Source organism: Protopterus annectens, chromosome 12.part0 (assembly GCF_019279795.1).
Source record: "Protopterus annectens isolate FY-2018-M chromosome 12.part0, PAN1.0, whole genome shotgun sequence".
Lineage (NCBI taxonomy): Eukaryota > Metazoa > Chordata > Ceratodontiformes > Protopteridae > Protopterus > Protopterus annectens.
Window position 1 is genome coordinate 1,543,876,845 of NC_056746.1, and position 26,824 is coordinate 1,543,903,668.

Consider the following 26,824-nt stretch of genomic DNA (forward strand, 5'->3'; position numbering starts at 1 on the left):
GACCTCCTAAACCGATGGGAAGTAGAATTTTAGACTGGGAGCACTCCTCAGTTGTGTAAGTATAATGACCCATAACCTGTCTATGATATGGCAATAATTATCTAGCCGGCCAACACATTTACTTATTTTACTTATTATGTTTTCATATATATTTTTGCCCTCTTTTTGCACCAGAAGAGATTAACATGCCTCAGGCAAGCATGGGGTAAGTATGAGGCAAATAAAATATTAAAGTCATACAATTATTATCTTTCCCTCAAATACTAGCATCCTAAGCAGGCATACCTCATCCTTCACCTCAAGCAATCATGCCTTCCCCAATAAGTGTTGCTGCTTGCTGTAGGCAATTATAATACCAGCTTTACTGTATGTGGGTTCAGTACCAGAAATAATATTTTTTTTTTAAAAAGCTGATAATCATTTATAAGATCTTAACAATAGTCTGCCATAAGAATACATTATGGTAATTGTAATTATTAAGTCAGAATGCATAAGTCCAGTCCATCATAGCACAATAAAGGCAGATGTTTCTTAGATCACATCAGATCAGTGATATTTGTTTCTTTAATATCACATAAATACCTTTCTGTCATATATGGGTGTTTCATAGGTGTGCAATAGTAAATTATTATAGATGATTATGTATTTCCAAACAAAAGTTTGTTTAATATGTACAGTACTGGTACTTGACAAGTGTCTAATTCTCTTTTATGTCCCTCCCCTACCCTTCTCTCTATTTTTTTTGGGGGGGTTAACATTTATTAACAATCTGCTGTTTGCATAACTTGCTGCTGAAAATTAATCATCAACAGCACAGAGAGATAGACCAACACTACGGCTCAGCCTGCTATACCTCCACAGATGTCAGCACAGGCATCCAGCACTTCAGAGTCACAACCTGTCAGTGTTGACTCTACAAACCCCACCCCACCTGCTCCAAGTATGTCAGGTAGCTCTGCCCCAGCTGCTGATGCAGTGTTATCCCCTGAGAGCAGCACTAGTGGAGGCGGTGATTTTTTTCTTCCAGCACAAGCTGAAAGGGCTGGTGGAGGATATAATGGATGGGGGAGGGACATCAGTAAATGTATTGTCAGAGTTGAAAAGGTCCTGTGTCACATTACAAAGATGAAGCCATGCCTGGCAATGACCCAGAGAGCTGCTGCAGAAGACAGTGATCACATTTCTGAGGGTAAGGACTAGATTCTCACTGTTGTCAGGCTGGACAGGGGTTACCTCCAATGTCCCCTCCCTATCTCCAGTCATGGTACTCCCCTAACCTTTTGTCTCCATCACCATCCCTGTCTGTATTATATGTCCTGAATGTCTGCAGATGCTTCCAAACCTACCCTACCTCCCTGACCCTCACATTCCTAAGCACCTTTTTCGACATTCCTCTCTCCCAAAATAAAAAAAAAAAGAATTATGCTCCAGACATAGCTCTCTATGTCACGTATGTGTCATCCTGACACAATTTATTTCACTGCTGCCAACCATCACTGATGTGGTGACTCTGCAGAGTCACAAAATTGTGTGTACAACTGTGCATTGACATTGTGGAGAAGTGGATCGTTATAGTGGTCTCCCACAGCTCTGCTGCAATTCCTGTAATCTTTTCCTTGTGTGCTACCTTCTGCTTGCCAACCTCTTTTTCACCACTGTCTTATCCACCCCCTTTTCTCACATTTAATATGGTCAAAATATAGATTCACACTCAACACACACATGACTAGAACCAACCCATGAAAAAGCCTTCATTTTATGTCCTTGGCATTTGCATGGAGTTTGGCATAGTGCAGCAATGCTGACTGACAGTGAATGCTATTTAACTTCTTTTTGCAAAAGCTAGAGAATTCAGTGTAATCTGCTGTGGTCTAGTTACTTTAATGCAAATATGCTTAAATCTACTGTACTATGGGAATACAGAGGAAAGCCATTCTAAAGGCAGTACTGTGGAACAGCTGGTATAACACGTATTATTCTGCTGGATGTATTTAACTAGGAGTCCATATATGTCATGAAGAAATAATTACCTTGTTTGTAGCCTGCTGTTTTGGCATAGTGTCATGGATTCAATTACAACAGTATGTCAGTATATTACTTTGTGACAGTATATATCTCTACATATAACACATTTTCTTAAAATAATATTGGAATAGTGCAATAAGACATTTTTTTCAAAAACTTTGCAGCCCCAAAGGAAGACTTAGTAATCCAGCCTTATCCTGGTTAGGCATTCATGGTTATTACACTCTCCCATCCCTTATCTGTGCCCACAGCAATCAGTTTTTTTGTACAGAACAGAACATGCCAATATCTCTCACTGTATCACAATGTACAATAAGGATAGACTGTATTATGAAGGTATGTCACTACATATGACAATCATAGTGATGTTACATTGTCCTGTGCATGCATATAGTACATATCTGTTGCACTACCTAGAATGCAAAGTACTATCTCATCCAAGCATTGGTCTTTCCAAATATTCCACTATCCAATTTCACATAGGCATTGTGCATATTCCCTGTAGTGCTTGCAACTAGTAAATTGCTCTCTAGGTCATTTAAGCTAGTCCGGTTGGAGGTTCAGTACCCATCATGGAAGCCATATGTGTGTGTGTGTGTGTGTGTGTGTGTGTGTGTGTGTGTGTGTGTGTGTGTGTGTGTGTGTGTGTGTGTGTGTGTGTGTGTGTGTGTGTGTGTGTGTGTGTGTGTGGTGTGTGCATCCCTTGGTGGTACATCCTCTTCCCCTGAGAATAGTACATTTAAATGTTCTCAAAGCTCCCTTATCTTTAATGTTACAGTAACATCCTCACTGAAATACACTGATAAAGTTATTTTGGACAAAAGTGCAATCTCTAGCTGCAAAATCAGATTTCTCCAGTGGCAATTGTGATTAGTAGCTTGATCACTGGATTGTGTAACCTAGACAGGGGGGTTGTTACTCAGTATGGAAACTGGGTATTTGTTTGTTCATGTGTGTATATAATACTTGTTGCTGTCTCCATTTCCCCTGCAAAGGATGTATTTAAATGTATACAAGCTTCTTTATGACAACTTTTACAAGAACAGCCTACATGAAGCACACAGATAATGTCATCCTAACAAAAGTGCTATGTCTTTCATGAGAGTCATACTTTTCCTATAGCATTTGTGAGTATTACAGTGCTCTCTAGATTGTGCAGCCTACATAGGTAAGAGGTTCAACACCCAACATAGTAGAATTGTATGTGGGTAATGGATGGGCATGTGCACATTCAATATATACTCTGGATACATTTTGTAAACCCAAAGATGACTACACCACTCTCCGCTAAGGCCACGTTCCACATCCACAACTTTGTTGCTACACAACCGTATATGCTATGCATACTGTTTGTAATGTAATGAGTACTATTTTCTATGCACCACGTAAATAAAACACTGCTTATTTAGGCAGTACTATGTCCACAAATTTGTACTTTAATGCTTAAAATAACAGAGTCATGGGCCAAAAATTACTAGTGTTTTTAGAGAGGAAGCAATGCAAAGATTTGTTAAGTGGGGAAGAGGGAGAACATTTCCAGCCTTTGCATGACAGTTTTTTTGTGTGATATCAATAAGAGCACACGATTACAGAATGATATTGTCTGCCTACACCCCTGGTTTAACGCACTGATGATGTCATTGTTTTGCAAGTGAACTGAAGCTGTTTAAATGTCAGACGTCTCCTGTGGTGTCTGCATGTGTATTGGTATAATCAGTAACATGTAAATAGATAGGTAGGATGTATAACTACAGCAGTGTTTAACATCAGCAAGTGTGACTGCCAATGCAGTTATGATTTTTTTACACACATATGTAGTGGCAACTTTTACTAGCCCTGATTGGTTGTAAAAATAATTTTACCAGGTAAATCTCCTTGGTAATATACTGATGATGTCATCCCTTCATAGATGATATCTGTCACATTCGTATTCAGTATTCTCCTGTGGTGCTTGCTACTGATTAATGTGCAGTATAGATGTTATAAATGGATAGCTAGGTAGTTCAATTTCATCACTGCTTCAATAGTGTAACAGCTATTACTATCTTATAAAATTGACTACTTCACAATCACCTTTATGTATCTATCTTATTATGGGAAAAAAATTACAGTGCCACTAGCAAATCATCATATCATTGGGGAGAATAATATTTTGTCAACACAATGATTATACACTGCTAACATAACTGCAGTATATCAAATATGGAGTGTGCATTCTCCTGTGTTGCATAACTTCGATAGTGTGCTTTGTACATTGTGTAACTACATATGTAGGCTGCAGCTCCACATGAGTGTCCAAACTGTAACCTGCACAACGAAATCAAGCCAAGTGAATCCAGGTAATCACAGAAACAAACAAGTTTTTTATTAAAATTAAAAATTCTGTTCTATACAAAGAACACAATTATTCAGGTACTAAAGTTTAGCTTGTGATCTTGGGTAGTTACTTGAAATCCATCCAGTAGTGCTCAGAAGATATTGTGTTAGTGTTATTATGATTGTATGTTGGCCCCTCTTATTGGGAGTATTGAAAATTTGTCATACAGAAATGTTTTTTTCGGAGAAATTACATTGGCTTCCATGTTCCTTATATAACATATGCAGGAATTGTTGTCCTCTGACATGGCAAAAGGGCACAACATGCTGTCTGTTGATGAATTACAGCAGTCACAGGTACACACACCCCTTGTAGAAAGAACATGTCATGCCAACAGATAACCACATATGTCAGACTTGTAGTGACATTTCTACCATGATGCATTCATCCTGGGAAATATCCATGTATTGTCTGCTGTCAAATGCTGATGTTTTCAACATCAATGCAGTGTCTGTTAGCATTGTTGGGTTTTATACTATAATGCATTACTGACATGTACATGATGCTAATGTGTCCATTGACATTGTGATGGACCTCCACGATTACTTCATCTCAGAGATTGTCTGCCGCACAGATGATGTAATGGTTTAGCATAGGTGGATTGTCATACTAGTAGTAAAACTTCCACTGTGGCTCTTGTGGTTCATCCAGATGTCATTAATCAGTAGAGTTGCATCACTTGCTGTTAATTCCTGACAGGAGCAACATTATGGGAAGGTACTGATGTTACAAAAAAGAAATATTATATCCAGTTATTGTTATTGATTTTTATTTTGGAAAATGATATAGCATTACACACATTTTGTATACTTTTTTGTTTGATAATAAGAGAGGAGGGGATATTCATAATCAGACAGAACAACTTGAAGACAAGTGGATCATAAAATTCATGGGAGATCATGGGCACGGTCTTAATGAATTTGTGCCCATTAAGTCCAAATTGAAATCTAGACCATTAGCTAGGTGATAATACAAAAAGTATATAATATGGTGCATATATATACATATATAGTTTATATGTACACATATATTTATGTATATTTAAATTTATATATATATATATATATATATATATATATATATATATATATATATATATTTATGTGTGTTTTACAAGTTTTGCAATTATTAAATGTATATATATTAAATGATACTGCGGTGGTGGTGCTGCGGTAGCGTTGTCGCCTCACAGTTAGACATTGCACGTTCGATTCTCAGTTAGAGCGTCTTCTGTGTGTCGACATGCGTGAATGGGCATTCCTTCATTGAAGGTTGTGTGTTAGGCCTGGCAAGCCAGCACGTAAAAATCTACTGCCAATCATTAGCGGACCAGAGTTCCGCTGTGTTGACCCCTAACTGGGAAAAGCTGAAAGACAGTAAATGTATATATACTAAATGTGTATATATATATATATATATATATATATATATATATATATATATATGTATATATTTATTTATTTTATTTATTTATTTTATTTTACATTTGTTGACCGGGCTAGTCTAGCTGGATACATGTCCTTTTTCAGTAGAGGCCCGGGGAGAAAAGCTCCACAATGAAGAGAAAAATCACAATACATTTACATTGAAGAAATTACAATAATATAATAATAACAAGAAAACAGCAAAATTTACATACTGATAAATTGACAATCATATGTTGAGTAACTCATCTTGACATGGATACATGGAGAGGCAGTGAAGTAGAGATTAAAAAACATAAGAGGAAGAAGAGACAGAGGAGATGTAAGACCTTTAGGATTAGTCTGGTATAGGACATGGGCATAACCAGTGTGACTTAAGGAATTCTTTGAGATTTTTTTTGAATAGATTAAGCGAGGTCGTAAGCCTTAGGTTATTGGGAAGGGAATTCCATTGCTTTCCAATGGAGTTAGCATAGAGAGCATCACCACCCGAATTATTAGATTTAATGGTTAGCACCTGAACACTATTTGAGGATCGAAGGCAGTTTAGGTTGGTGTAGGGGGTCAGTATTTTGCTCAGTGAGGGGGTTTTATCTGGTTGATTAATTATTTTAAATGCTTCAGTGAGTTGGTTTAGTTTGAGAAGATTGGGCAGTTCTAACCAGCCAAGTTTCTTAAGGTTGAGGCAGTGGTGAGTACGATAGGGTGTTCCTGTTATGAATTTGTCAATATGATGATAGGTAACAGAGTTTGTTGAAATATATATTTGTGTAGAATATGTTTATAATGTACACGTGTTCTTAGGCATGAGCAAAGCTATTGTTTTTTATTTAAGGAGTAATGCTTTTACAGAATTTTGCTTTAAGAGCATTTATAGTTAAGTAGTTGGGTCATGTGACTTATTAGAAGCAAGTATATCTATAGCTAACTTGTATTTAATGTGTTATTAGCATCTGAAGAAGCATTTACCTGTGAAAGTGCTCATGGCTGACTATTAAAGTTTGTTTTTATCCTGGAGCATTCAACTGTTTCTGAGTCTGTTTGTCTTTTTGGAAAAATGTATAGGAACCTAGGTGAAGCCAGGAATAGCAGAATCAGATCACTGACTTCTTTGTGGCCGGATCTGTGAAGACAAATAGAACAAAAAAAATAATCCCAACTGTAAAGAAGGGAAAGTGGCTGTTCCAGGGTTGGACAAGTCATAGTATGTGCTTAGAAGGACATTTCTGACATATTTAAGTAGCTTTTTGATTCAAGGTCACTCCAATAATGAAGTTACGCCAATAAATCTCTATAATATGAAATGTCCTAAAGAGGGCATTTTGGCAAAGCTGTGGTGAACTCTTTGCCTTAGTCAGGATGTTTGTATTATTAGGGGCTTAAGGAAAGACTCTGAAATCTCTGTTACCTAAAACCTCTTATAGAAGGCATTTTGGCCAACTATGTAGTTCTCTTCATTTAAATGAGGTTGTTTCTATTTTAGGCTACCGTGTTGCATGTAACATCCTATAGAGGTCGTTTCAGTCACTTGTGTAGATCTTCTTGTCCTAATAAGGATGTTTGTATATTTTTACATTCTTCTGTGAACTGTCTGTCTTGCTTATTTCTTCCTTAACAAGCTGTTTGAGCCTTTGTAGTTGTAGTCTAAGCCTGATAAGGAAGTTTTTATTTGTATGGCTTTAAATAAAGCAAAGTCTCTAGAAGCATTAGTTCTTTTTAAAATTCTTTATTGAGTTGGCAGTTGGGACTGCGTTTTCTTGCTCTATTTATACTTCCTGTAATGACACACACATTCAATTCAGTTATTTATGACAGCCTCCATTGCTATATGATGTGGTACAGGCAGTTATCACAGGAGCATGGAGAGTGCCTTGTATAATGGGCAGGGATTTGAATCTGGTAACTTCTTTCTGTCAGACTACAGTGGCTTACACACTCTCACATGATTTTTTTTATGCATTGTTATACCAGGCAGGTCTTCAGAACACCTTACATGGTATGCTAGTGCTACCTGCCTTTGGGGGTGTTCTTCTTTACATGACCAATATGTATATGTCTGTAGCATCCTCAGTTATTATGCATCTCTCCGATATCTTTTCGAGCATGTGCTCTAACATGACATGTTAAAAATGTTTTTTAGGTCACTCTCTACTCGTATGCCTTACCCATACACAAGATAATCATGTCCCACATTGAGGGTTATCCTCCATGTGTTTAATACTGAAATTGTTTCTGTTGCAATATATGTTGTAATGGCAGAAGTGTGAACCCATGTTTATCTATATGAAATTCAGGGTGACCATCAGGAAACGTGGTAAGTCCTCTGTTACAGCACTTTCGATTGTGTTGCCGCAGTTGAATTGCTGATCTGTTATTATTCTCTGTAGGTGAGCATGTCTGGTATTAGTATGTCAGGCATATTTTCAAATTGACAATGGCAAAACTTGACTTCTGACATGTCATACACTCAGTGTTGACATTGGTCACTTATGTATGTTGTTTGTTATTAGATTGCCATGTACGATTTATATTAGCATATAATACTTGCTTGTCTGTTACTTGCTCATAGGTGATGAACCCTTTCCTATTGGTGCCACTGTCATTTCTTTGCCCAGACATGTCCATTTCTGACATTACAGCTGTAATGTCCTTTTGTTCTTGTGTATACATGGTGAGATGTATATTGCATCAGTGCTGTCATCTTTCATACACCAGTTCCCTGTATATACAGCCTTCTATGCTATAAATGCATTCTATGCATTCACCCCATAACGTATCTTCTGTCAACTATTTAATTAACATTAACAACCTCAGATACAGTGCAGCTTTATGTCTCTATCTACATCCTTTCTGAGCATATCCATAATTATTTATGTGTGTACCTGTGGGATTGACATTCCCAGATATGATTACAACAGTATTGCATGTTTTATGTTCATAATGCTTCATCACTTTCATCACATTTGCCTGCGAGATATGAGTACACTTGAAACCTTATCCCATTTCACTTCTCCTTGTTCTGTCCCTGTACTTGCCCTCAGTATGTGCAGGTTACAGTGTATGCTCATATCTGAGCACTGCCTATATGCAATACATTTTGCTTACATTGTGTGCTGCTGTATGCAAGCACCTTTCCATGGTCATGAGCAGTATTGCTGGCCACAGAAAGGTGCTTGAATCTGTGTAGGTGCAATAAGCTGTATGCATGTTTGATCAGAGCATCTTCTCATTGTGCTAGCAAACTTTCTTTGTGTAGGCACCACAATTGTTAATGAATCCCAGGAGATGTTTTATACCAGTAGATATCTAGTTCTTTGTAGCTTTTACTGCACTCCACTAACTCCAGGGTCCTATCACTGCAAAAGGGAAGGATGCCTCAGGTATATGATAGATCTCCGGCTGTAAAATACTCATTAAGTTTGTGCAAGAAGCTCAGCATCATTTTATTATTAGTGGTTTATTCAACTTTGAAATGCTTCTTTGAATGTGTGTTACTTTGTAAATATCAACTTGCTTCTCACTGGCTTTCCTTTCATTCTCTGTGTATTTGTATTGCTGCATTATACTCCAAACTGTGTTTATGTATACATTTCTTCATTCTATTTTGTCACTAAAATGATTATTGTAAATCAATGTATTTTTTTTTCCTTGGGATCTGGGTTGTGGTTGAAAAGGTCCATAGACCAGTTCACTTTCCCAGTAAACAGATGTTAAATAAATAAATAAATAAATAAATAAATAAATAAATAAATACATTTTGCTAATAAATCACTTGTACAAATGGGCAAGCATATCTCTTTCAGCAGCACACCAGGGGAGAGAGCCACCATCATGCCACCCGCCTGCCTGAAGTACTGGGTGCTTTAGATTTCATACATGTAGCAATACTCACCCAACCTGGTATACATTCACACTGGTATATCAATAAAAATGGCTATCATTCTGTAAAGGGACAAGTAGTGTGGAATAAACAAAGGTTGATGGCCAGCATCATGCCAGTGCTCTTGATTCACATGTCTAGCATATGAGTCATTTATATTATTGCTTCCTACATGGTGAAAATATCTGCACAGTCCCTAGCAGCACCAGCATCATTCAACATGATGCATGCAGTGATATTTAGTTTCACACAGAAGAAAAATAATGCATGCAATGACAGCTCCGTGTCACACACAATAAGAATGATGCATGTAGTGACAGATTAGTGTCATACAGAAGAAACATGATGCATGCAGTGATAGCTTGGTGTCACACAGAACAAACATGATGCATGTAGTGACAGATTAGTGTCACACAAAACAAACAATGCATGCAGTGACAGCTCAGTATCACACAACAAACATTATGTATGCAGTGGCAGTTTAGTGATGCAAAAAATGAACATGCTACATACAGTGACAGTTTAGTGTTACACAATGCAAACATGATGCATGTAGTGACAGTTTAGTAACATACACAACAAACATGATGCATGTAGTTGCAACCTGGTGTCACATAGAACAAATATGATGCATGTAGTGACAGCTTGATGTCACACAGAACAAACATGATGCATGCAGTGACAGCTTGGTGTCACACAGAACAAATATACATGCAGTGACAGCTTGGTGTCACAGAACAAACATGATGCATGCAGTGACAGCTTGGTGTCACATAGAACAAACATGATGCATGCAGTGACAGCTTAGTGACACACAGAACAAACGTGATGCATGCAGTGACAGCTCAGTGACACACTGATCAAACTTGATGCACACTGTGACAGCTCAGTGTCACACAGAACAAACATTATGCACTCAGTGACATCTTAGTGTCACACAACAAACATGACACATGCAATGACAGCTCAGTGTCACACAGAACAACCCTGATGCACACAGCAACAGCTTAGTGATACATGCAATGGTACATAAAGGTGATTCTATGCAGTGTATGGCTGAGCCCCACTATGCATCAGATATCTCCACATACACCACAAAGGAGTAATAGAATGGGTCACAGTCATCATTTGTACAAATGCCAAGGGACACAACAACATGTTGCTGTCAACACAAAGTAAATAGGGGAGCATGTTATTTAAGGCAGCAATTAAGGTCTCAGCAGGGGAGGATACTCAGTATCACAGACAATGCACTTCTGTTACTAGAAAGGTATTAGACTATGTAACCATGAGCTGGGGACACTGGTCTAGTATTATGTGCATGAATAGAAGCTCTCTCATGATGGAGATTTTGTGGTACTGTGGGAACAGGACCTGGATGAAGTCCACTTGCAAGGTTTCCAGCCAATGAAGGCCACCATTTGTCAGTACCCATGACATGGAGTGACAGAATGTCATAGTCCGCCTGCAAAAGGTCAAGCCTTAAATCCTGCAATGGGCTTTCAGCATGACCACCCCATGTATTTACTGATGCCCAGCCATAGACATTTCTGTCCAAGGCAGTGATGGCTACATGTGTGATCTCCCTCTCTCTCTCTATCTCTCTCTCTCTCTCTGAATGATGGAGGATGTGTGAAGCAATACACCTCATGTGATCCATTGTAACATTGCCTCTGGTCTCTTTTGTCTCATAGAAGTACTAGTAGTGCTGGGGGAAATCATCATGATGTGAAGCAACAATTCAATCAGCTCCATGTCAGAATGAATAGCTGCAAAATGCACCCTGATTATAGCCCTGCACATCTGATGATTGAGAGTCACTGACTCATCATGGTCTGGTCATGACATGTTATAGCCCTCTGAATCTCTGGTAGGCTGTTATATAGTAAATGTGCCCACATCAGGTGATTTGTGCTCCTCAGCTGCTGCAAGCACAGGGGAAGCAGTGCTGGTGCTCTCGGTCATGAAAGACCTCCCACTAATGGGAATAATAAGGCTTATGCTGTACAGTATCATGCTCACCAGTGGGTGAGGGTCTACCTTCTCCCTATAAAGCTGGAGGGGGACTACACAAGATGGAGACATAAGACATGCAGTGCCATTGGCTCAAGTGACTGTGACTCGATGTGTGCCTCAGCATCATCATCAGCCCATTCACAGATGGTGGCATCAACCTGTTGTCCTGACATGGCCTGTACAGGTTCCAGACTGTTAATTTTCAATATAAGACAACATTGATTGAATCTTAATACCAGTGCCACAGGTGAGACCTTACGGTGTGCATGTGTAGGAATCATGTTGGTCTACTGACAGCAATTTCTTCAGTTGCTGATAGATTGAAAAAAACTATGCCTAATACCTTTCCATGAACTTAGAAGATGACTTTCTTTTTGCATGGGGCAAGCCCACTTGCATCCCTATGTGGAAGGATCACCTCAAAACTTATATATACTTACTCCAAGGTCATGCAATACTGGAGAAAAGGGTAAAAGGGTAAATTCTAATTTTGCCAAAAGGTGTTTATGCACAATCTTTTTAGTCTATCTGCAACTGAAGAAAAATTTGACAGATTGAATGGTTCCCCATGCAAATAGTGTTTATGTAAAGTCAGACATAATAAAGACACACATCTCCACTGCTATTCCTCTGTACTTGCTAACCTGATATCTCCAGTAGAAATATATGCTCTGTACATCTGGCCTGCCTACTGTCTATACATGTACAGGTGTTGTGTATGCATTCTGTATATGTATATTTACTAGATTTTTCTTTTTGTGTTTTTTAACCAGTTGGTTATCTGTGTGACCTTTTTACTCTTTGTTTTAGTTTGTTACTTGGGATATTTTGTAGACACCCTAATGTTTATGGATATCAACTAGGTACGACAACCCTGTGTTTTCAAAGGTCAGACATTACTCTTATGCTGCATATTTGCATATATCCCATGAGGCCTCTGATGCAAGAGGTTTAAGGTATCACAAAGTTAGAAGTCTAGCTTTGTTATATTTTTCTTTTTGTGTTTTTTAACCAGTTGGTTATCTGTGTGACCTTTTTACTCTTTGTTTTAGTTTGTTACTTGGAATATTTTGTAGACACCCTAATGTTTATGGATGTCAACTAGGTACAACAACCCTGTGTTTTCAAACTTCCGACATTCCTCTTATGCTGCATATTTGCATAAATCCCATGAGGCCTCTAATGGAAGAAGTATCACACAGTTAGAAGTCTAGCTTTGTTAGATTTTTCTTTTTGTGTTTTTTAACCAGTTGGTTATCTGTATGAGCTTTTCAGTCTTTGTTTTAGTCTGTTACTTGAGATAATTTGTAGACACCCCAATGTTTATGGATATCAGCTGGGTATGACAACCCTGTGCTTCCAAACATTCCTCTTATGCTGTGCTGATGATGTCATAAGAAGGCAGAAACATGCATGTCTACAGTTAGAGGGGTTTGGCTTTAATGGCCTGACGTTGTCCATAACTAGAGTTAAAAATGAAAGCAAAAGAAAACATCATGGACATTCAGAATTGCCATTTAGCTGAAACACCTGATATCCTTGAAGGGTAATTTGCATATATCCCATGAGGCCTCTGATGCAAGAGGTTTAAGGTGTCACACAGTTAGAAGTCTAGCTTTGCTAGATTTTTATTTTTGTGTTTTTTAACCAGTTGGTTATCTGTGTGACCTTTTTACTCTTCATTCTGTATGTGTTAATGTGACACTTCTCACAGTAAGATGCATAATGGCTGACCCTTCCTGACATCTCTCTCCACCCTTCCATATGATACATATGTAGCTTCACTCTAACTTCTTTGCATCTGTTAGATGTGCTGTGATATATGCTTGTACACTGATTAACTTGTAAGCGTCACGTTGTGTGCCTTATTGTTGGCCTACTAGATCTACAGTAGTTAATAACACACCTCTGAAATTATTGCATAGTACAGTTCCCCTAATAACATTAATGTAATAGACCATTGTTTCCCATATATGGTCCCCAGAGGTTGGTCATTATTCCCTCAGCCCAATAGTTTCTGCACATGGATCCTGTATTTTACAGTAGAATTTAATTCTCATCTCACTGAAGTTGTCTGGCCTCTGTTGTCCACCCTGTTTAGACATCTTCATGAACACAAAAGACATAACTGTAGACTGGTAAACTCTGGGACAATAGACTAACAATTGCAAGTAGTGAGTGTGCAGTGGTATATACATCAATTCAGGCTGTGACAGAGGTAGGAATGTAGATGTGCTAGATGCAGAGAGACACTTCAGTGATACCTCAGACATGGAAACACGACAAGTAAACAGTTTGTCCAAATGACAATATGATTATTAACTGTACACCTTTTCACACTGTTACTTGACCAGGGAGTTGTTATATATAAAACAAAGGTGTTTGCTGTGTCTCCTCTGACATAGCAGTGAAGGGGGGAGGGCTTACACCTTGCAAATAAAGCTTGTTTTCAGTTTCATTGAAAGCAGATTTTAGTGAATTAGCTTTGTGCTTTTCTCTCTCTCTCTAATATATATATATATATATATATATATATATATATATATATATATATATATATATATATATATAGATATATGTCTACTTCGGATGATTGAAGTTTCAGAGCTTCATTCATCATATGGTTGACGACCATATGATAGAGGTTTTGAAACATCAAATGTACACACACACACACACACACACACACACACACACACACACACACACACACACACACACACACACACAAAATCACACACACACACATGCACATACATGTTGTGGTTTAATGATTTTGAAACAACTATGAACATGTTATACTTATTGTAGTTTGCTGTAAAATGCTGTTTTATTTGTCATTGGTTATAAAATGATTATGAAAAATCTATATTTATTGCAAAAATGTTCTGTTGGTCATTGTGCATAATGGATACTGTTTTATTGTGAAAATGTTGTATTGCTGTGATAATACGATTTAAGTTGTGCTTTCAGAGCACCATACACTGCAGTGAAGCAAGCAGCAGAGAAAATGCAGCAGTAAAAAGCATGCTGATTAGGGACACTTCCAATACAGTGACTTAAAAGGAACTGTTGCAGCCTAGTACAGCAGAGATGTTTGCCTCTCAGTGTAGAGGTATTATTTTACCAAGGGTAGGGGCTCTTGGTGGTTGCCTACCAAAGCATCTACTGAAGAAAACACTTACCTGTCACTGAGAATGATTCTTTTTTTTTTCAAATTGAATTTTTATTTCATTTTCAAGAGAACATCTGAAATTTCTTCTTATTATACACCAGAGGTTAGTACATGAAGTATAAAGAATAACTTAAGTTATCTAAGGACCAAATTACACAAAAACTAGTATTGTAGCACAAAATTACTACCAAGTCACAACAATTCAAAACAGCATTCTTTTCAATATCGTATGATAATAACAATGGAATTAAAATAATCCTGGTGCATGACAGAAGGATAAAAGAGAATTCTTAATTACTGTACTACGTTAATCATAACACTATTTACATTATTTACACCTATATACACTGGTTGTCACTCATTAAAATGTAATGTATTTAAATATTAAGCTGACTGAAACCATGTTTATGGTCATTGACTTGTCTAGAGGATCATACCTTATCTTTTTAAATTATGTTGTACACTATCCCTGATTATAACCTTGAGGTAGGATTATCTATGAGTTAGTTTAATGGTAAAGTAGAGTGTAGCATTATATGTTAGTTTATCCTTAGGATTAGGATATAATTTCAGTAAGGATTCCCCAATATTTCCTAAAATAGGACAATTTCTTTTTACTTACAGTTTTTAGTTTGTTGGCCAATACATACTTGATAGCTACATTTTTAAATTCTGTCCATGAAATTTTAGCTCTACTAAGCCAGTTAAGAGCGATATAGGATTTAATCAGTGCACGTATCGTTACTATGAGATGTTTGGATTCTAATGTATAGGAATTAGGGAATATGTTTAAAATTGCTATTTCCCATGAGAGAGTGGATTTCATATAGCCTGATTTCTCTAATTTCACTCTCAGAGAACACCATAGTTTATGGACAGTTTTGCAAGACCAGAAGATGTGAAGAGTGTCAGCAATTGTGTTGGGACAGAAGGAGCAGAGAGGTGAAAAGTTAGGGTTAATTTTATTTAGAAAGGATGGTGTATGGTAGGCATTGTTATTAATCATGATTTGTGTATAAATTAGTTTTTTATAGGGTGTGAGTTTTGTTGTTATATCTATTGCTGCTATTTTTTGTTCATCTGTTATATTTACATCTTTGGGCATCCAGTAATTTGAGTATAAAATTTCATTTTGGTACTTGTATCTCCTAATTAGATTGAAGTGTTTGAAAGCATTTTAGTTTTTTGTGATAAACAGGAGATAATTTTTTGATAGACCTGAAATTCTTGTTGATTTACGGTGATTCCTGAGGTTTTTAGGCTAACTAGATACCTTATTTGTTTGATTATCAGGCGATATTTTTTGTTTGCCTCCAGGTGTTCAATGGCATAGTCTAAAGATTTATCTTTTATTTGATAAAAGTCCCATATTGTGCATTTTTTAATACTTGGGTAATTTTCTAGATTTAACATATTATTATTTAACTTGATTTCAGGGTTCTTATGTATTGGTTGTGCCATAGTTAGGGAGTTCTTTATATTTAGAATAGAAAAAAGAGATTGAAAACTTATAACTTTGTTAATTATTATCGGATGCATATTAAGATTTCTTAGACATTTTCTACTAAGAAAAGGGATAGCTTTTGGATTGACATTAAAAGAGGTCAGGCATTGGTAATACATTTTTATCCAAAGAGGGAACCAAGAGGTATCATATGGGTCATAGTGTATTAGGCGAACAATATGGTTAGCATTAAAAATATGATAGTATGTCTGGAACTCGGGGAGATTCAAGCCACCTTTTCCTTTAGGTAATGCAAGTTTTTTATATTTAATTCTCACATTTTTCGGATGCCACATAAATTTACTTAATGTTATTTCCATTTTGGCAAAGAATTTGTTAGTCATGAATTGACTAATGGCTTGAAATTAATAGAGGATTTTTGGAAGTATATTCATTTTTATGATTGATGCCTTGGAAAGGAGAGAGAGGTTTAATTTTTCCCACCTGGTCAGGTCTTTTGTGATTTTTGTCCAGACCGCATACAGATTTTCTTTTGGGATTTCCTTTTGTGGGTGCATAAATTGACACCAAGATATTTGAGTGAGTATTCTGTTTTAACTTTAGAGTCTGGAAAGAAAATCTCCTTGTGGCTTAGAGGATTTAACGGAAACATTTTTGATTTACTTTTGTTCATAGCATAATTAGATATTACTGAGAATTTGTCGATAGAATTTAAAATTTTTATCAGATCGGTGGAAGGGTATTGAAAATAAATGCTGAGGTCATCAGCGTAGGCTGTATATTTGGTTAGTATCTTTGAAACATAGACAGAGTGATTAAATTTTTTTGACTTTACTTTAAGAGGAGAGCTTCTAAGTAGAGATTGAAGAGATATGGAGAGAGAGGGCAGCCTTGTCTGGTTCCATTTATTATATGTATAGGGCATGAATTATTTTTGTTTATGTGTAGAGTAGCTGTAGCCTTGTTATATAGTACTTTGATCCTAGTAATAAATTCCTCAGGTAAAGCAAAGCATTCTAATACTTTAAACAGGAACTTTAGATTAACTCTGTCAAAAGCTTTTTGGGCGTCTACTGAGAGAACATACTTTGGTGAAGATTCTTTAGTTGTCATATTTATTATAGCTTCTGTTGATAATGTATTATCCCAAACTTGTCTGCCTTTCATAAATCCTAGTTGTTCTGCAGATATAATGGAGGGTATTACTTTATTCAATCTGTGGGCCAATATTGTTGCTAGTATTTTTATATCCAGATTGATTAGAGTTATTGGGCGGTAGTCGTTGGGATTATTACCAGGTGCGTTTGTTTTTGGTATAAGGATCGTTTTAGAGTTATTTATGTATAGGTCTGAGATTCCAAAGTCTATTATATGATTGTAAACCTTGAGTAAGATTGGAACTAGTTGTTTCATAAATGATTTAAAAAATTCTGCTATATATCCATCCAGGCCTGGGGATTTACCTGATTTCAATTTGTTGATGGCTAAGGAAACTTCTTCAGCAGTTATTGATGATTTAAGAAACTCTCTCTGCGTGTCTATTATATGTGGGAAATGGAGGTCATCTAAATAGTTTTTAATTCCTATTTCATCTTCCATGGGGTGAGGTCCATAAATCTCCTGATATATTCCCTCAAACACTTTTAAAATTTCTTCATCTGAATTGAGAGTTTTTCCTTTATACGTAATTTGTTTTATTGTTGAAGAGGGTGGTGTTATGTTGATTATTCTGGCTAAAATTTTAGATGGGGTTTGGGCCCATTCTGAGTATTTGTGTAGAAGTTTAATTTCAGTGAGGGAGAGCTGGTTCATATGCACTTCTTGTATTTGTTTTTGAATAGAAGTGATCTGCTTCTCTAGCGCCGGATCTGGGGTAAGTTGCAATTGTAATTCGAGTTTATTAAGATTATGTTCTAGACTTTCAACCTGGGATTTATCTTGTTTTTTGAGTATTGATGCTTTTTGTATTAGAATACCTCTAAGTGTTGCCTTAGTTGCTGCCCATTGTAAGTCCAAGGGGGTATTTACTGTTTCTAAATTATTGTTAGTTTGTATAAGTGTTTCTCTTACTACCTGACATATCTCTTTGTTTTTTAATAAGTTATGATTTAAGGACCAGGTTATACTTCATTGCTTATCAGTGTTTAGTTTGATCTCGTTTATTATTAATTTGACTTTTGCGTGATCAGATATAGTTCTGGGATCTGTATGAAATTTTATGTCAAACTTTCTAAAGTATGTTGAGATTAAAAAGAAGTCTATTCTGGACCATGAATTATGTGGAGTTGAAAAGAAGGTATATTTACTAATTCTAGAGTCATGTCTGAAGAGTTCAAAAGGGTCTAATAATCTAAAATCTTCCATTAGATCATTTATAAGGTTTGTTAGTAGGGTGATAGACTGCTTATTATCTTTATTAGATCTATCTAGCTCAGGTCTGATAGTCATATTCCAATCCCCATCAATAAAATATAAGTTATTTGGAAATTTTTCTAGAATTGAATATATATCGTAGAGGAACTCCGTTTGATGCAAGCAAGAGGCATAGATGTTAAGTATTAAAATATTTCTATCAAAAGAAGGGAGGGAATAATCTAAATAACACCACCTTCCATTTGAGTCATATTCACTTGTTATTATATTGCCTTTGAAGGAGTTTTTAACTATTATTGCTACACCCTTAGAAGGAGTATCATTACCAGCAGCTATAATTGCTTTTATCCATTTCTGTTTTGTTTCTTTTAACCATTGAGAATTAGACATATGTGTTTCCTGTATAAGCATTACCTCAGCATCTGATTTGAATATTAAATGTAGGATTAACTTTCTTTTCTTAATATTCTGGAGACCTTTAACATTCCGTGATTCCAGAGATATCATTTTTCTTTTCTGTTATTTGCTACTTTTCGGTTTTGAAAACTAATGTAGAAATTCAGCTGTGTTTTAAATCTGGTATGTGTGTGATAGGTATGTTCGAGTATATAGTGTGGGTAGAGTACTGAGATAAATGGTGATAATATAAGGGTCCATGAGTGACAACCATCCCCCCGCAGAGCCCTCCTGTGCCTAACCACTAAGCTCCTTTTGTCTGTGAGAGGTAATAAGAACATAAAACACTGAGAGGTGTGTAAAAGAGCGGAAACCACCACAAATAACGTTCAACGAACCACTCCTTGAGCCAATAACCTACGACCACATAATATGATATAATGATGCACATGATACAAACCAAACTATATTACAAAAACCTATTTTCATTCTAAGATCCATCAGACTTCCAGCACATTCCTATATTTCGTGCCTGCAATCATTCTCTTTATAACCATGTGTTATGTATTAGTCATGCTGACTTCCTTGATAAAAAGGTTGGGGCAGTTCAAGTGTGATGTTTAGACCTTGGCCCAGTCTAGTATCTAGAAAGAATATAATTTTTATATAATCTCTAGCTTATCCACACTATTATGATTTTAGAACCCTTTAGGGCATATAGATTTTCAAAATTTCTGTTATGAATATTTCAGTACACATTTTCCACTGCTTTTCTTCCATTTTCTTAACAGTTGAGATCATCCATTACTAGAGTCAAATATTTCTTAGTGTTAACAACGGATTAGTTTTTACACCTATATTAACATGGTTCGTACTGTTATAGTTGAGAGCAATACATAGAGCAGCCTACAGTATCCTACCTTTATCCCTTAATTGCATCCTTGTATATACATTCATTCTGCATCGTGAAGGTATTCACTCATAGTCTAGTAGACACTCAGATATAGGTAGACCCAAAAATGAGTCTATAGTTAAATAATTTTTACAAATATAAGCTTAGACTTGGATTACTTTGTTTTTGGAATTGGGTATAGGAGGGACCACTATACTTCATATGCTATATTTCCCTCTTTTGCTTTCATGTATGAGAGGGATCTTACTGAGCATGGCTGTTGACTCAAGGTTTCTTCTCTATTGTCTTAGTAAACAATTATACTTGAGTGGATAGCATGTCTTCGATAGATGGTACAACGTGAGCCAACTCCCTGCTTCTATTTGTGTTGGGACATAACTACTTAATCCTTAGTATATGCTCTAAGCCTTCTTTGCGAAAATCTGAGCTATTAAACCTTTTGTGGTGTTTATTAGGAAGAGGGTCAAACTACTCTTAAAGATCATTATTCCTATTGTCTGCTGTCCAAATATTACAATTTTGAGTGGGGAAGATGATCTAAAATTAAAAGCAAGATACTATTCAATGATTATCAGCATATCCTTTCAGGGACATGTAGTTGTGTATGCATGCGTGTATGTGCATGTATACGTGTGTGTGTGTATGCGTGTGAGTGTGTTTGTGTGTGTGTGTGTGTGTGAGTATGTGTGTTTGAGTGTGTGTATGTGTAATGGTACATTGCCATTACTAGAATTACATTTTAAATATGATCAAGCATCAGAAATACGTACTAACATAAAGTAATAATTTGGTAACCTTATTACATAAATCTAATTTTACTACTGAGTGTGTCATGTATTTTTGAGACCCAAATAAAGGGTCTAACTTTAAAACAGTCAAGACATCCCCCTGGGCTATCCTACCATTACTTGGTTCCCTGGTAAAATATAGTGTTTCATATGGTGACATCCATTGGTTGTGACAGCAGAATCTAATAGTAGCACACATCAGATCTTGGAATGCCAACTAGTTATTGTGGAGTAAACCAAACGAGTGCTTCTGTGTGCAAATACCAGGAAATTGTTCAAATTATATAAAACTATTAGAAGTTAGTGAAAAAAGTGGGGGAATTTGCTTGCTTGTGCGACTTCATGCATATCCCTTTCATGAGTTGCTTAACTCTCACCATTGCTTCCTTGTTCAGCACATGTTAAAATAGAATTCACTTAACAGTTAGTTCCAAGCCACGCCTCTTTGAGTACAGGATTATGTTTACACTTTAACAAGTTTGGTAGAAGAGCACGGAGAATCAGGTATGCGTAGCATATTAAATATTGGCCTATTTACGCTTGAATAAGAGATATACTGGAAATTATTATTTGCTTATTTAATTGACAGCTGAAAGTATGTCCTGTATGTTAGTTTTGGGTATTTCCTTGGAGGGCAACTGATGCACAGTGATCCTTTAGTGCCTGTGTCACATTTTACTGGATCTAAAACACAGACCAACTCACAGCGTAAGTAAGCGAGTGACATGCTCATTTTGTTTCTCTTGTATAATCAATATAGATGCTGTATATGTCGTATAGTTCCGGTGATGTGTACAACACTATTCCCACAAAAGTAAAAAAGGAAGCTTCCCCTTGAGATTGAAAACCTCACTGAGTGTGTGCAGGTTCTTTGATTGCTTGTTGTCTTAGCGCCGCTTAAGCACATACCAAGATACGAGTAGGAAGGAGACAGCAAGCCACTCAGAATGGGTGCGTGTTCATAGTTGTTCATCTATCTAGGACAATTGAATATTGAAATGCTTATTTATTGTGTTGGGCTGAAGATCAATTCAAAATATAGTATTTCTGTTCTTGTTTAGGATCTTTACAACACATAGACTTCCAAATGAGCTGTAGATTGAGTTTGTTTGGGGCCATAGAAAACTTTTCATTGCGAGAGAGATGGGCAGATTTATAATCTTATTGTTAAGCCATTATTCAAGCCAGTGTAATTGAAGTGCAACTTATAGGTTATGATTTCTATCTGGTTTGCTTCATCATGTCGAGGAGTGTGTGGCGCGCTTATTTACATTCCTTTCGGATTCTTTGCATTACTTCCTCTTTTTCCTTTCTCTCTTCTCTTCCCCATCTCCCTTCCTCTTTCTCCTTGACCCGGATGTGTTTGCAAAGTCAGGGTGCAAGGTTTGAAAACTTGAGTATGTGGTCCAGGCCCAACTATGGAATTTTAGGATGCTAAAAGAATGATTAGAGCTTAAACTCAGTGCTTGACTTATTAGGTACCTTATTGCAACGACAAAGTGTGTTGGGTGATCATCGCTGGGCAAAGATCAACTGTCAGGATCATATTAAGCCATATTTGCAGGTAGTTCTTTGAAAGCAGCTGTAAATATAGATTTGGCCTCCTACACAGAATTTATTGCATAATTCACATTATTATGTTGGAAACAGAGGACTGCCGGGTACTTCATTTGGAATTTAATGTTCTTGTTTATCAGGTAGCTACAAAAGGGTGATAAAACTTGTCTTGATTGCTTAATTGGGAGTGGAAGGTCTTGTGCTATAGTTATTTTATATCCGTTCCATGTAATGCTTTTCTTTTTTTTTGGCATTCATTATTATAGAATGAGCATTATCTGCATTTAGGATTCTAGCATAGACTTGCCTTGGGATATCAGATGATTGGGATTTTCTAAGAGCTCTGTGAATTCTCTCTATTTCTATCTTTTTAGCTGTGTCTTTATTTTCTATTATTTTGCCAATGATTTCTTTTGCAATTCCTTGTAACTGTGTTTGGTCATACTTATCCGGTATTCCTTTAATTAAGATGTTATTTCGTCTGGCTCTCGCTTCCAAGTCAATAATTTTCTGTTTCATTTCTGTGATGATGTTATCCCTTTCTGAGGCCTCTTTCTGTAGTTTTTGTATTTCCAGTTCATTATCTAGAATTTTACCTTCATTTTGCTCTATTCTTACTGTCATGTGTTCCAGATTGCTTCCAAAAGCTGTTAGCTTTGTTGAGAAAGATTGTATCTCTGACTGAAGAGGGACAAGAGCATCTTTGAGGTCTTCTAATGTGAATGGCTGTTCACTTTTAGCTTTTTGGGTCTGTTTAGTTGCTTCAGATTGTGATTTATTTGTCTTTTGCCTTTTTGAAGAGAGTTCTTTTTCTGGAGAGTTAATTTGGGAGAATCTAGATTTAGTAGTTTGTTGTTCCATCTGTTCCATTTTGATTTGAATGAAGTACCTTTGTTTATTTGATTAGGTAATTTGAAGACTGAAAGGCCGAAGCACATGTAACCTTGATCACCACTGTGCCACCATGTAGAGGGATTACTACATCCAAGTAAGTTTCTATCTTTTTCTTCTTTTTTTATCCGAAACTGAAGATCAGAAAAGTAAGTTTAGTAATCCCCTAATGAGCTTTGATGCTTATAGTTTTTATTCGATAAGGTAGACACAGATGATTTGGATAGATTAACTGATAGTTTGAGAGCAGGCAGAAATGTGTGCTTCCTATCTGGCAGCCATCTTTGAAAAACGCCGCTGAGAATGATTCTTAAGATGAAGATTAAGGATTTTGGAAGATACCAAAACAAAAGTTTATGGAAGAGACCTTGTAGAGTAACAAAAATACACTTGTGAACAGTCGTAGCTGGTATCTTTGAGGCAAGTGATCTACATGAAGCAACCAAAATTGGTGAACTAATTGGAATGTGGAAGGGATGTATTATGGCAGGTAAATGACAATTGACTTCTGATCAAACAACAGATGGAGTTAGTCACCTTTATCCAAAGATTACCTCAGTACCCAGTCAGTCTAGTTAATTCACTGACTATAAGTACTACAAATGCCTGATGGTGACTGACAGCCTTGCATGAAATGAAGCACTAGACACAGGACTCCATGGGGCCCATCATTGTACACTGGTCTCCCAGGTTATTTCTTTTTCTCACAGCCTATCTAACTTTTTAGCTTTTCCTTCTATTCTTTTAATGTACCATAACTTGCCAAGATTCCAAGGTAATAACTATGGAGGAAGTAACTGAATTACATTTGGGGGGTCTAAAGACTGCTAGTCCACCAATAGTTTCATGATTCTAGATGATTTGTGATGTTTCCCTGAGCTCTTTTTCTAAATAATTTATCCAATAATAGCCTGAACAAAATCATGAATGAGGAAAGAAATTCAGTCTTATTTTTTTCTTGTAATGATAAAAAAAGCTTAATGTTCAAAGTCAATAAAATAATAGTCATATATAAACTAAAAAGACAAGTACTTGCAAAGATATATAAATCCTGACTGAAAATAGTTCCTTACCCCCCACCCCCTCCCAAAAAATGATTACCTTCTGTGTACCTCTCTAGTGTTAGATCGGGTTGAAAGTAAAATCAAAATGTCCAAAGGAATACATTATATATCTGGGGTCCAGCAGAGGAAATAAAAGCACACAGAGACAGGCAGGTCATGCAGATTCCACATAGAAGGAATCACAGCTAAAAGCTCAACCAGAGAACCAAGCATCATGAGATGGCAATACTACTTGATGCAGCACTGTGCCAATGATTAGTTGCTGTCATGCACATGTGGTAAAATTACCACAGCCAGTCACTTTCTGTATACAGTGCTGTCATGGAAAGCGGAATTAAGTATGGCCAGTGTGCTACTTTTAGATACATTGCACTCTCTCAAGAAGTCATTTGAATCCATAAACAGTGACCATACATATCAATTATAACCAGTTTATGGACTGTGCTCTTCTTAGGAATCTGATTGTGTAAAATCACTAAACTGATGTATTTCAGCTGGCTTCACACAAATGCACACTCATTCTGCAAAGACAGAATGAAATGACAATTTCATATAAACAAATGAGAACAGGGTTAGTCACTTGAATTCACTGATATCCCCTGTACCCTGCAAGAAATTACATGTTTGTTGAATGTGCACACCTCAGATTTTTGTAATAAAATAATGGCCACAGTAATATACTTAAAATCTGTTTCACTCAAACAATATTCACAATAAAGTATTCCAAATTGTTTTACATAAATACATATTATTCCTGCAAAGCCAGAATAATGGCTGTTAAACATGAACAATTGATAGCAAGGTCACTCATTAGCATCCATAGACAGTCTCTTTACCCAGCATTTATAGCCACTTTGTTCACTACATATACCTCAGATATTTAATTGTGATAAAAAATAATGACCATAAGTAATGTATTTCAAACTTTGTCATAGCTATAAACAGTAGCCACAGTAAGGTATTCCAACATAGGTCACACAGATTAACATTAGTCCTATAAGACCAAAATAATGACTGTTTAACTTGAGAAAATAACAGCACCATGAACCACTTTCATCCACAAAAGCCCCTACACAGCAATTATAACCACTTTGTTGACTGAGTACACCTCAGTTGTCTGATTTTAATAAAGAAAAAAAATGGCCACAGTAATTTCAGAAGAATCTTTTAGAACAAATTACAGCACAACCAGTCACTTTCTCTACTGTTTAACTTGAGAAGATGGCATTACATCCAGTCACTTTATTCTTCAGACAGCTTCCATAACCAGCAATTAAATCCACATTTGTTGACTATGTGTAACTAAGACAAGAAATTATAATAAAATAAAAACAAAAATTAGAAATGTATTTATTCACATGCATATACATACACACATGCACAAAGATATGCCCCAGGGCAGATAGCCTAGTATGAACCTATGAACCTATGAACCAATTACAGAAAATTATAAGGCTGTGTGCAGCTCAGATTTGAGTCAAATAAATGAGTACATGCATAAATAATGAACATATATTTCAGACTTCTAATGTCAAAAAACATACAATGTAAACCACTACTACTCCTCCTCTAAGCATCTTTTGTATGACTGGGACTGTATACCTCAGATGTCTGACTATGATCAAATTAACGAACAAGTACATAATCAATTGACATGCAGGAATGTGCTTTAGGTCACTATTGTTAGAAAATAGTGTCCAACCCACTTCAAAATCTCAATACTTCTCAGCCACTTAGCTTGTGAATAAAAAACAATGGAAGATAAAGATCCAGAATTAGGGACAGATATTTAAATCCCACCCTTACATATTTAGAAAGTTGCTAGAATAAGAGATATTGCATGACCATGCTTTTTCTGAAGCATTTACTCCCATGATCATACCTCTGCAACTATTAATTTCTTTCTTTGGTTTAATTCTTAGTTTACGTCAGTCACCTGCAACAGCCTGAGCTAATAAAAAAAGATTGCTCACTATCTGATACAGCAGCCCGGTCAGCCACTCTGAACCACTGTTTCTGCTCTTCTTAAAAGGACAGTAAGACTTGTAATAACAACCCAGCTAATCAAATAAGCTGATTTTTAACATAACTTGGAATGCTGCAATCTATAATAGCATGTATCGAGTTCAGGGTCCTAGAAATGGGAATAATGACTACTTTTAAATAAAAAAAATGAAAATATAATGATTTATCTTTTTTCAGTGGGGTGAGGTGGTGGCTGCAGCTCAGCAGCTAATATCATAAGTCACAACTACATGTGAATATATTAGAATGGTTACCAGATATGTGCCTAAGGATTCCAAGAAGTTTATGGTGGATACTATACCTGCCAGACAAAAACAGAGGAAGTAAGAAGTATAACACTTGAGAGAAAGATTTTGTGTGTGTGTACATCTATCTATCTATATCTATATCTATATATATATATATATATATATATATATATATATATATATATATATAAATATACATATATATAT